The sequence below is a fragment of the Dendrobates tinctorius genome, unplaced genomic scaffold, assembly GCF_039654945.1.
Source record: "Dendrobates tinctorius isolate UK_male_01 unplaced genomic scaffold, ASM3965494v1 ptg000111l, whole genome shotgun sequence".
Classification (NCBI taxonomy): domain Eukaryota; kingdom Metazoa; phylum Chordata; class Amphibia; order Anura; family Dendrobatidae; genus Dendrobates; species Dendrobates tinctorius.
The window spans coordinates 41,762,113-41,774,891 of NW_027361779.1; positions in this window are offsets into that span (position 1 = coordinate 41,762,113).

The window sequence follows — 12,779 nt, forward strand, 5'->3', positions numbered from 1 at the left end:
TGACTCAGACCAATCTTTCGTACACTGGGCAGCACATCTCTCTAGAATCCCTTGATAGTCTTGAGATTTCATTGTACCCTGTCCAGATTCTAGACACCCTGTGCCAGATGCAGCAAAGCAGCCCAAGAACATAACAGAGCTTCTTCCAAGTTTTGCAGAAGGGACAGTGTTCTTTTCTTGATACGCTTCATTTTTCCGTCTGTGGACATACAGCTGATGTGCCTTGCCAAATAGTTCCATTTTTGTCTCATCTGTCCAAAGGACATTCTCCCTGAAGCTTTGTGGCTTGTCAACATGTAGTTTGGCAATTTCCAGTCTGGCTGTTTTATGGTTTTTTTTCAACAATGGTGTCCTTCTTGGTCATCTCCCGTGAAGTTGACTTTGGCTCATACAACAACGGATGGTGCGATCTGACACTGATGTTGATTTCAGCTTGAAGTTCACCTTTAATCTGTTTAGAAGTTTTTCTGGGCTCTTTTGTTACCATTTGTATTATCCATCTCTTTGATTTGTCATTAATTTTCCTCCTGAGGTCACGGCCCGGGAGGTTGGCTACAGTCACATGGAGCTTAAATTTTTGAATAATATGTGCAACTGTAGTCACAGGAACATCAAGCTGCTTGGAGATGGTCTTATAACTTTTACCTTTAACATGTTTGGCTATAATTTTCTTTCTAATCTCCTGAGACAACTCTTTCCTTTGTCACCAAACAGCACAGTGAGTATCTGTAGCCCTCTTTACAGGCCCACTCACTGATTCCAAGATTGTAGACAACTGTGATGCTAATTACTGGACACACTTTGATTTAATATGTACCTTTTGTCACATTATTTAAGGGGTACCATCATTTCTGTCCAGGCCTATTTCATGAGTATCATTTTTTTAAAAAAATTCTGTGGAAGCATTGTTGAAAAGCAATGTCTGACTTTCATTTGTTCATTTTCATAGATTTTTGATTGATTATTACTTTTGTCAGATTCAAGTTATTTTTGTCACCATTTTGGGTTTTTCTGTCATTAAACGAGGGATACCAACAATTTTGACCACGTGTGTATAAGCAGCAGAGTGGAGCTTGACATGTGCACACAATTAGCAAAGTCTAGAAACTGACATTTTCCGGAAAAGTTGCGGGCTCAGCGCTGGAGCACGCAGCAAACAGGGGGAGGTGTTGTGAATTCCCTTTCTGGGCTCCCTCTGGTGGTTACTGAAGGTAGTGGAGCTGGTCAGATTGACAGAGGTGCTGCGAATTCTATTTCTGGGCTCCGTCTGGTGGTTACTGGAGGTAGTGGAGCTGGTCAGATTGACAGAGGCTGATAATGATGATGATGATTGGAGATCTGGGGTTTCTGACTGGATTATTTAAGACAGCTGACTTTCTTCAATCCCTGCTGGAGATTTTCTTCCTGTTCCTTCTGAGGTCTTATGTCTCCTGCTCAGTTCCTGCATGGTTCAGCTAAGTGGTTCATTTGCTAATCTTTTTGCATTTGATCTGGTTTTGTCTATCTCTGCTTTGTGCGGGTCAGCTTGCTCCTGCTGGGGCTGTGCTGGATCACCACTCAAATGTTACTGCTTGTGTCAGTTTGTTCTGTCCCCTGTTATATTGGTCTCTTTTTGCTTTGCTTTCAGTATATACCAGAGTGCTGATATAGTGGGGGCGAAATCGTGTGACTTCAGTGTTTTTTGTGCATCAGACGTGTTGGATTTTTCAGGGTTTTTTGCATGATTGCAGACAGTGTCTTTCCTTTCCTGTCCTGTCTAGTCAGTTTGGGCCCCATCATTTGCTCAGTCTATTTTTCTGCCTGCGTTTGTGTCTTCATCTTGTCTCACCGACAATATACAGTATGTTTGGGGGCTATCTATTCCTTTGGGATCTGCTCCGGGGCAGTTTAGATTTCATCTTTCTTGCTTTAGGCTACTTAGCTCTCTGGCTGTGCCGAAGGCGTCTAGGGCATCGTAGGTACGCTACACTGCTACTGCTAGTTGTGTGGATAGGATCAGGGGTCTGCAATCCGCTTAGTTATCAACCTCTCTAGTTTTCTGTGGCTTAGCCTGGTCCTACTATCCTCCTCGGTGACCCATTCATAACAGGGAGATAACCTTAGACGTACCTATACGTCTAAGGTTGGAAAGGGGCTAAAGGGAATCTTTCAGCAGGTTTATGCTACCTCATAAGAGAGCAGTATGATGTAGGCACAGAGACCTGAATCCAATGATGTATCATTTAGTTTATTGGGTACAGCCATTCTGACACAATCAGAGTTGTAAAATTTAGCAATGCTGAGTTAAGAAAGCTAAGAAAGCTAACCCCGCCCTCACCGACCTATGTATTTACATTGTCTATAAAAAGTTATCAGTTTATTACAGGAAGGGACTGAGTCAACTAGCATGCACATGTTACTGTAGCTCCTGAAGTCCACACAATGATAATCACCAGGTGATAAAACCTTCATGGTAAGTAAACAACAGCACCCAGCCTAACATATGGTGCAGCTATAAATTCAGTGTTTTAACCCCTGCCTCACGCTGTTCTCAGATTACATAAAAACCTGCTGACAGATTATCTTTAACTTCAGAGAAATTTAACATTATGCATAGGCAGCATTAATGGACTCAATGAAAACAGAATTAAGAAAAATAATGCATAATATAAATCTCACGATTCTCACATACCAGCAAAATAAGTAAGTGGCCATTTTTTTCTTATTAACAATATATTTAGATTCTCTCCAGAAAGCATCAGAGCAAAACTGACCACACATGCTGTATCCAACTTCAAAGATGCTGGCTCTTTCACCTAAATATTTTGTGCTTAGACCAGCATTAGAAGATTTGAGAGACACTTAGTATGCTTTCCAAAATAAGTTTTAGCTCAAACCACTAAATGTAGTTGCAAATGTATTAATCTAATCCTTCCAGCCTCATTTTTAAGAAAACATACCAAATTCTTCAGATTGCATGCTCTGTCCTATTTATTTTAACCCCTTCACTCCCAAGGGTGGTTTGCACGTTCATGACCGGGCCAATTTTTACAATTCTAACCACTGTCACTTTATGAGGTAACAACTCTGAAACGCTTCCATGGATCCCAGTGATTCTGACAAAGTTTTCTCATGACATATTGTACTTCATATTAGTGGTAAAATTTCATTCAAATAACTTGCGTTTATTTGTGAAAAAAATGGAAATTTGGTGAAAATGTTTAAAATTTCGCAATTTTCCAACTTTGAATTTTTATGCTCTTAAATCACAGAGATATGGCACACAAAAAACTTAATAAATAACATTTCACATATGTTTACTTTACATCAGCACAATTTTGGAACCAAAATTTTTTTTGTTAAGAAGTTATAAGGGTTAAAAGTAGAGATGAGTGACTTTGCCTTTTTTCGGGTCGAGTCGGGTTTCATGAAACCCAACTTTCTCAAAAGTCGGGTCGAACGAAATCTGCCGATTATCGTGAAAAGTTGAAGGCCGACTGAAACACGAAACCCAATGCAAGTCAATGGGGAACCAAGGTCGGCAGGGAGTGGAGGACAGGAAACACACCTACAGTGCCCATTTTAATGCCAAAAACATCAATTCTTATTACTTAAGCTTGTCAACCTTAATTTACTTTATAATAATAGTTATTTGGGTTATTGGGGGTTATTTGGCTAAAGTTGGGGGGGCTAGGGCTGGCTTCAGATTTTCATGGGCCCTGGGCCAAAGAGTGTCACTGGGCTCTTTTAACCCCTTCACGACCTATGACGCCTACGTAGGCGTCATGCTATAAATAGCCCCCCTGCGGGTCGGGTGACCGGGGTCACTGAAAGGTCACCCTACCCGCACACAAAGGACCCTTCAGAGTTAACACCTGGGGGTGTGGCTTAGCCCCCACGTGCCTACGATCGCTCTGATTGGCTGTTAAAAGTGAAACTGCCAATCAGAGCGATTGTAATATTTCACCAATGAAAATTGGTGAAATATTACAATCCAGCCATGGCCGATGCTGAAATAGCATCGGACATGGCTGGACACCGAGACCCGACCCCCCCCACACCGACTGACGGCACCGATCGGCTGCCGCCACCTTCTGACGGCACCGATCGGCAGCCGCAGTCATGATCTGCCCCCCCGCCTTCCCTCCGCCCCCCCAGCCCTCCGATCATCCCCTCTCACCCTCCGATCACCCCCTCACCCTCCTTTGTGCCTCCGATCTCCCGCTATCCGTCCCGGTGTCCTGCCATCCAGCGTCATGGGCGCCGCCATCTTGAAAGATGGCGGGCGCATGCGCAGTGCGCCGAATCGAATCTGCAATGCTGCAGATTCATTCATTTATTTTGATCACTATGATAAACTTTCATAGTGATCAAAATAAATAAAAAGTAAATCACCGCCCCCCTTATCACCCCCATAGGTAGGGACAAATAATAAAGTATTTTTTTTTTTTTCCATTAGGGTTAGGTCCAGGGCTAGGGTTAGGGCTAGGGTTAGGGCTAGGGTTAGGGCTAGGGTTAGGGTTAGGGTTGGACTAAGGGTTAGGGTTGGACTAAGGGTTAGGGTTGGACTAGGGGTTAGGGTTGGACTAGGGGTTAGGGTTGGACTAGGGGTTAGGGTTGGACTAAGGGTTAAGGTTGGACTAAGGGTTAGGGTTGCACTAAGGGTTAGGGTTGAATTTAGGGTTAGGGTTGAATTTAGGGTTAGGGTTGGAATTGGGATTAGGGTTGGGGTTGGGATTACGGTTAGGCTTGTGGTTAGGGTTAGAGTTGGGATTTCGTTAGGGGTGTGTTGGGATTAGGGTTATGATTAGGGTTGGGATTAGGGTTAGGGGTGTGTTGGCGTTAGGGTTGGAGATAGAATTGAGGGGTTTCCACTGTTTAGGCACATCAGGGGCTCTCCAAACGCGACATGGAGCCACCATTTATTCCAGCCAATTTTGCGTTCAAAAAGTCAAACGGTGCTCCCTCCATTTCGAGCCCCGACGTGTGCCCAAACAGTGGTGTACCCCCACTTATGGGGTATCAGGGTACTCAGGAAAAATTGCACAACAACTTTGGGGGTCTAATTTCTCCTGTTACCCTTGGGAAAATAAAAAAATGGGGGCTAAAATAATTATTTTTGTGGAAAAAAAAGATTTTTTATTTTCACGGTTCTGCGTTATAAACTACTGTGAAGCACTTGGGGGTTCAACGTGCTCACCACACATCTAGATAAGTTCCTTGGGGGGTCTAGTTTCCAAAATGGGGTCACTTGTGGGGGGTTTCCACTGTTTAGGTACATCAGGGGCTCTGCAAACGTAACATGACGCCCACAGACCATTCCATCAAGTCGGCATTTCAAAACGTCACTACTTCCATTCCGAGCCCCAACGTGTCCCCGAACAGTGGTCCCCCCCATATATGGGGTACCAGCGTACTCAGGACAAACTGGACAACAACTTTTGGGGTCCAATTTATCCTGTTACCCTTGTGAAAATAAAAAATAGTGGGCTAAAAATCACTTTTTGAGGAAAAAAAAATATTTTTTTATTTTCACAGCTCTGCGTTATAAACTTCTGTGAAGCACTTGGGGGTTCAACGTGCTCACCACACATCTAGATAAGTTCCTTGGGGGGTCTAGTTTCCAAAATGGGGTCACTTGTGGGGGGTATCCACTGTTTAGGTACATCAGGGGCTCTGCAAACGTAACATGACGCACACAGACCATTCCATCAAGTCAGCATTTCAAAGCGTCACTACTTCCCTTCCGAGCCCCAACGTGTGCCCAAACAGTGGTCCCCCCCATATATGGGGTACCATCGTACTCAGGACAAACTGGACAACAACTTTTGGGGTCCAATTTATCCTGTTACCCTTGTGAAAATAAAAAATAGTGGGCTAAAAATCACTTTTTGAGGAAAAAAAAATATTTTTTATTTTCACAGCTCTGCGTTATAAACTTCTGTGAAGCACTTGGGGGTTCAAAGTGCTGACCTCACATCTAGATTAGTTCCTTAGGTGATATAGTTTCCAAAATGGGGTCACTTGTGGGGGGTTTCCACTGTTTAGGTACATTAGGGGCTCTGCAAATGTAGCATGATGCCCACAGACCATTCCATCAAGTCTTCATTTCAAAGCGTCACTACTTCCCTTCCGAGCCCCAACGTGTGCCCAAACAGTGGTCCCCCCCCACTTATGGGGTACCAGCGTACTCAGGACACACTGGACAACAACTTTTGGGGTCCAATTTATCCTGTTACCTTTGTGAAAATAAAAAATAGCAGGCTAAAAATTTATTTTTTGAGGAAAAAAAAAAAATTTTTATTTTCACGGCTCTGCGTTATAAACTTCTGTGTAGCACCTGGGGGTTCAAAGTGCTCACTATGCATCTAGATAAGTTCCTTAAGGGGTCTGGTTTCCAAAATGGGGTCAATTGTGGGGGAGCTCCAAAGTTTACGCACACAGGGGCTCTGCAAACACAACATGGTGTCCGCTAACGATTGGAGCTAATTTTCCATTCAAAAAGTCAAATGATGCTCCTTCCCTTCTGAGTCATGCCGTGCGCTCAAACAGTGGTTTTCCCCCACATATGGGGTACCAGTGTACTCAGGACAAACTGGACAACAACTTTTGGGGTCCAATTTATCCTGTTACCCTTGGGAAAATAAAAAATAGCGGGCTAAAAAATCATTTTTGAGGAAAAAAAATTATTTTTTTATTTTCACTGCTCTGCGTTATAAACTTCTGTGAAGCATTTGGTGGTTCAAAGTGCTCACCACACATCTAGATAAGTTCCTTCGGGGGTCTAGTTTCCAAAATGGGGTCACTTGTGGGGGAGCTCCAATGTTTAGGCACACAGGGGCTCTCCAAATGCGACATGGAGCCACCATTTATTCCAGCCAATTTTGCGTTCAAAAAGTCAAACGGTGCTCCCTCCATTTCGAGCCCCGACGTGTGCCCAAACAGTGGTGTACCCCCACTTATGGGGTATCAGGGTACTCAGGAAAAATTGCACAACAACTTTGGGGGTCTAATTTCTCCTGTTACCCTTGGGAAAATAAAAAAATGGGGGCTAAAATAATTATTTTTGTGGAAAAAAAAGATTTTTTATTTTCACGGTTCTGCGTTATAAACTACTGTGAAGCACTTGGGGGTTCAACGTGCTCACCACACATCTAGATAAGTTCCTTGCTTCACAGAAGTTTATAACGCAGAGCTGTGAAAATAAAAAATATTTTTTTTTCCTCAAAAAGTGATTTTTAGCCCACTATTTTTTATTTTCACAAGGGTAACGTGCTCACCACACATCTAGATAAGTTCCTTGGGGGGTCTAGTTTCCAAAATGGGGTCACTTGTGGGGGGTTTCCACTGTTTAGGTACATCAGGGGCTCTGCAAACGTAACATGACGCACACAGACCATTCCATCAAGTCAGCATTTTAAAGCGTCACTACTTCCCTTCCGAGCCCCAACGTGTGCCCAAACAGTGGTCCCCCCCCATATATGGGGTACCATCGTACTCAGGACAAACTGGACAACAACTTTTGGGGTCCAATTTATCCTGTTACCCTTGTGAAAATAAAAAATAGTGGGCTAAAAATCACTTTTTGAGGAAAAAAAAATATTTTTTATTTTCACAGCTCTGCGTTATAAACTTCTGTGAAGCACTTGGGGGTTCAAAGTGCTGACCTCACATCTAGATTAGTTCCTTAGGTGATATAGTTTCCAAAATGGGGTCACTTGTGGGGGGTTTCCACTGTTTAGGTACATTAGGGGCTCTGCAAATGTAGCATGACGCCCACAGACCATTCCATCAAGTCTTCATTTCAAAGCGTCACTACTTCCCTTCCGAGCCCCAACGTGTGCCCAAACAGTGGTCCCCCCCCACTTATGGGGTACCAGCGTACTCAGGACACACTGGACAACAACTTTTGGGGTCCAATTTATCCTGTTACCTTTGTGAAAATAAAAAATAGCAGGCTAAAAATTTATTTTTTGAGGAAAAAAAAAAAAAATTTTATTTTCACGGCTCTGCGTTATAAACTTCTGTGTAGCACCTGGGGGTTCAAAGTGCTCACTATGCATCTAGATAAGTTCCTTAAGGGGTCTGGTTTCCAAAATGGGGTCAATTGTGGGGGAGCTCCAAAGTTTACGCACACAGGGGCTCTGCAAACACAACATGGTGTCCGCTAACGATTGGAGCTAATTTTCCATTCAAAAAGTCAAATGATGCTCCTTCCCTTCTGAGTCATGCCGTGCGCTCAAACAGTGGTTTTCCCCCACATATGGGGTACCAGTGTACTCAGGACAAACTGGACAACAACTTTTGGGGTCCAATTTATCCTGTTACCCTTGGGAAAATAAAAAATAGCGGGCTAAAAAATCATTTTTGAGGAAAAAAAATTATTTTTTTATTTTCACTGCTCTGCGTTATAAACTTCTGTGAATCATTTGGTGGTTCAAAGTGCTCACCACACATCTAGATAAGTTCCTTCGGGGGTCTAGTTTCCAAAATGGGGTCACTTGTGGGGGAGCTCCAATGTTTAGGCACACAGGGGCTCTCCAAATGCGACATGGTGTCCGCTAACGATTGGAGCTAATTTTCCAATCAAAAAGTCACATGGCGCTCCTTCCCTTCCGGGCCTTGCGGTGCGCCCAAACAGTGGTTTATGACCACATATGAGATATTGATGTACTCAGGAGAAATTGCCCAACAAATTTTAAGATCCATTTTATCCTGTTGCCCATGTGAAAATGAAAAAACTGAGGCCAAATAAAATTTTTGTGAAAAAAAAAGTACTTTTTTTTTTTACAGATCAATTTGTGAAGCACCTGGGGGTTCAAAGTGCATACTATGCATCTAGATAAGTTCCTTGGAGGGTCTAGTTTCCAAAATGGGCTCATTTGTGGGGGAGCTCCAATGTTTAGGCACACAGGTACTCTTAAAACAAGACATGGCAACTGCTAAACATTCAAGCATATTTTACATTCAAAAAGTAAAATGGCGCTCCTTGCCTTCTGAGCCCTGCCGTGCGCCCAAACAGTGGTTTATGACCACATATGAGGTATCAGTGTACTCAGGAGAAATTGCCCAACAAATTTTAGGATACATTTTATCCTGTTACCCATGTGAAAATGAAAAAAGTGATGCTAAAATTAAATTTTGGTTGGAAAAATTAAAATGTCCATTTTTTCATTCCATGTTGCTTTAGTTCCTGTGAAGCACCTGAAGGGTTAATAATCTTCTTGAATGTAGTTTTGAGTAGCTTGAGGGGTGCAGTTTTTAGAATGGTGACACTTTTGGGTATTTTCTGCCATATAGACCCCTCAAAGTGACTTCAAATGTGAGGTGGTCCCTAAAAAAAATGGTTTTGTAAATTTTGTTGTAAAAATGAGAAATTGCTGGTCAACTTTTAACCCTTATAACTTCCTAACGAAAAAAAATGTTGTTTCCAAAATTGTGCTGATGTAAAGTAGACATGTGGGAAATGTTATTTATTAACTATTTTGTGTCACATAACTCTCTGGTTTAACAGAATAAAAATTCAAAATTTGAAAATTGCAAAATTTTCAAAATTTTCGCCAAATTTCCATTTTTTTCACAAATAAACGCAAAAATTATCGACCTAAATATACCACTATCATGAAGCCCAATATGTCACGAAAAAACAATCTCGGAATCGCTAGGATGCGTTGAAGCGTTTGTGAGTTATTACCTCATAAAGGGACATTGGTCAGAATTGCAAAAAATGGCCAGGTCATTAAGGTCAAAATAGGCTGGGTCATGAAGGGGTTAACACATGCCACAATTCATGATCCTCTGATACGGCAGAGAAATAGTGGTATAGTACAATGAAAAATACTTCACTTCTTACATCTCATGACTGATATCCATTTTAAATTCTCCAATAGCTCTAAAAACGGACAGTATATTACTCCATACAGTATTATGGCCACCGCATAGTGCTCTATACAGAGTAATGAAGCCCATATATTTCTCCATACAGAATTACAGAATCATTGGTCCCATATAATGTTTGAAACAGTATATGATGAGCTCCACTTAATGCTACAGTATATGTTGGTCCCCATGGATGAAGCTCCACTGTGTTATGGGCCCAAATAATGCTCCATATATAATGGGCCCCATTTCTAATGCTCCAGTGCATATTGGGCCCTGTAAATGCTGCTCCAGTGTCTGATGTCCACCTTTAGAATGCTCCAGTGTAAGGTGGGCCTCATATATCATTCTCCAGAGTATAGTGCTTCCCAAAAATAGCTGTCCCAACATTGAAATCAATTAAATAAGTCTCCTTGCTAGGGAATCCCTGTACTAGTCTAGACTCCTCGTCATCCCCATCTTCCATCTCATTGCACTTGGACTGTTTAGACAGAGGGCGAACAGATGTGATGTCAGATGTCATCGCGCTCTCTGACCAGAATGCCATTGTCAGGAAATGCGGAAGACGTCACGGCGGTAGAGCAGGGAGAGGTAAGTATTTCAACTTTGCAAGTGCTGTGATCCTGAGCAAGCAGGGGGCCCACTCATTGGTGACGGCACTGGCACATCACCCTTCATAGTACGGCGGTGTGTCTGACGGCGGGTGTCCCACCGGCAGAGACACTTTTGCGTACTATGAGGGGCCCTGTGCCAGGGCCGTTGCCCATGAGTATGCCCCCCCACCTGCTCAAGGAACCTGCACTTTCATCTGCACCTTCCTCTTTGTCACCGTGTAAGGTGGTATAGTATGCGGAAAGGAAACCTGAGTTTCATCAGGGTCAGATTCTGGCGAGGGAAATGTAGTTGTCTGGGTCAATGTACCAGCAGAATCATCTAGCAGTGGCTGGACATCAGTGCACTTGTGGCGCCCCCAGGAGTACGGTCGCCACTGTGGCATTACCTTCCTCCTAGGGAGTGTGATGTCATGCTTGGGAGCAACGAAGGATCTCTCTAGCAGTTAAACCAACACACAGCACAGTTCCCACTCCAGACCAGCAGGGAGACCTCTGAACCTGACTGCTGAGGAGCTGCTCTCTGTGGTCAGGAGGAGGTAAGTTAGGGCAGTCTGTGAAGGGAAGGGGAAGTGTGTGGATGTGAGAAGGGGAGCTGGAGGATGAGCAGAGTTAAGGCTCACTCCTAGCAGGAACCCATGGTCGGGGTTCCGGTCTCCGAGTTTGTAGGGACACTGATGGTCCTGCAGAAGAAACCGGAGGAAGTAGCAGCTGTAAATGCTCTGTTCCCAACTAAGGCTCGTAGGCCCCAGCAGCGACGCGTGTGAGCCAGAAGGAAAAGGTTATGGCTGCCTGCCATACAAGAAAGTTACAAAAGAGAGTCAACAGGGGGAACTTCAGTGAACTCAGTACTGCGAGTACCTCAGATAAGCACTAGAACGGAGGCCACATTACCTATCTGCAGAGAGAGAATTCCAAATTTGCTTCCAGGCTGACCAACTCCTTCTCCATCTGTACTCTGGGTCCTGAACGTCACTTACCAAGAACAGGTAAAGGAACTGCACGACTGTGTCTGTCATCTTTCTCCTGCACCTGGCGCACGGCTCTGCTACATCCTGCACTGCACACCATCTACCAACTCTTTCATCTGCCCTGCGACTACGGCCATACCTGTGCAGGGCTTCTACATTTTAGCTGCACCACAACATCTGTCCCAGAGAAGTGACACTGCAGCGCGGATCAGAAACCACAGGTGGCGTCACGTATCAGTCACCTATAAATGTTATTCACCCCTTTGCATGGACGCCCAGGGCCATGGAGCGGGTCATCACCACCAACGTGACACATGCCTCTGAGACACCGGCCCGGTACCGATTAACCCCACTGCCCTGGCTGGCCACCCACACTCCATGTCAGATTCATCTTGGACTGGGGAATTCACAATTTGACTTGATAACCCAGGCATGGTATGATAGAAAGAACTACATGGACTAATGTGAAGTGTGGTCTGCTGCATCATTCACTTTTGGTGGGGGTGACGGACACAAGGAAAGGGGTTCTTCCTGACCAGGAGCCAGCACTTGACGACTCAGTGCTTGCATTTTTTGAAACTTCAGAAGAGGAGGGCATATTTGCTGGAGTCTGTTTTGGCAATGTAAGCCAAAACCAGTTCCTGATGCTCCGGCTTTAAAAGCGGTTAACCTACTCCCAGAAAAGGTAGCCTTCCAGGCGTTCCGGAGCCAGACCACGATGCAGGCTCAACACCTCCTGCCTTAGCTGCTATTGTGCTTTTGCCACTACCAGCAGATGCACCGCCACCATCAGCACCAGCTGGCCCCCCCACGCCCACGTCCTCGGCCTCTTCCACCAAACTTCAAAATGTTGCAGAAAATGAACTCAAAATAACATCAGATATATGGTACTGTATCAGAAGCGTACAGCTCTATACAGTCAAAGGATGATTGTTAATCTCCCTATATATACCATCAGTCACACAGAGACGCTCACAGGCTCAGTATGGATTAGACAAGAGTAGAAAAAGTAGAAAAAGTGTACAGTATCATCAGATAGCAGGTATATATAGTATAGTTTAAGCATTCTAAATCTCCGTACATATTTCAGGAGGCAGACACAGACGCTCTCAGGCTCAGTATGGATTACAACACAATATAAAAAGCCATAAAGCGGTAATGGATCTGAAGAGTACAGCTGTACACAGTGTAGGGGTCATTGTTGTCAATCTCAGTATTTATTTCCACAGTCAGAAAATAACTCTCACTTGGTCAGTTTTGATTAGACCAGAATATAAAAAGCAGTAAATGGGTAATGTATCACAAGCGTAGAGCTGTATACACTAGTGTTGGGGTAATT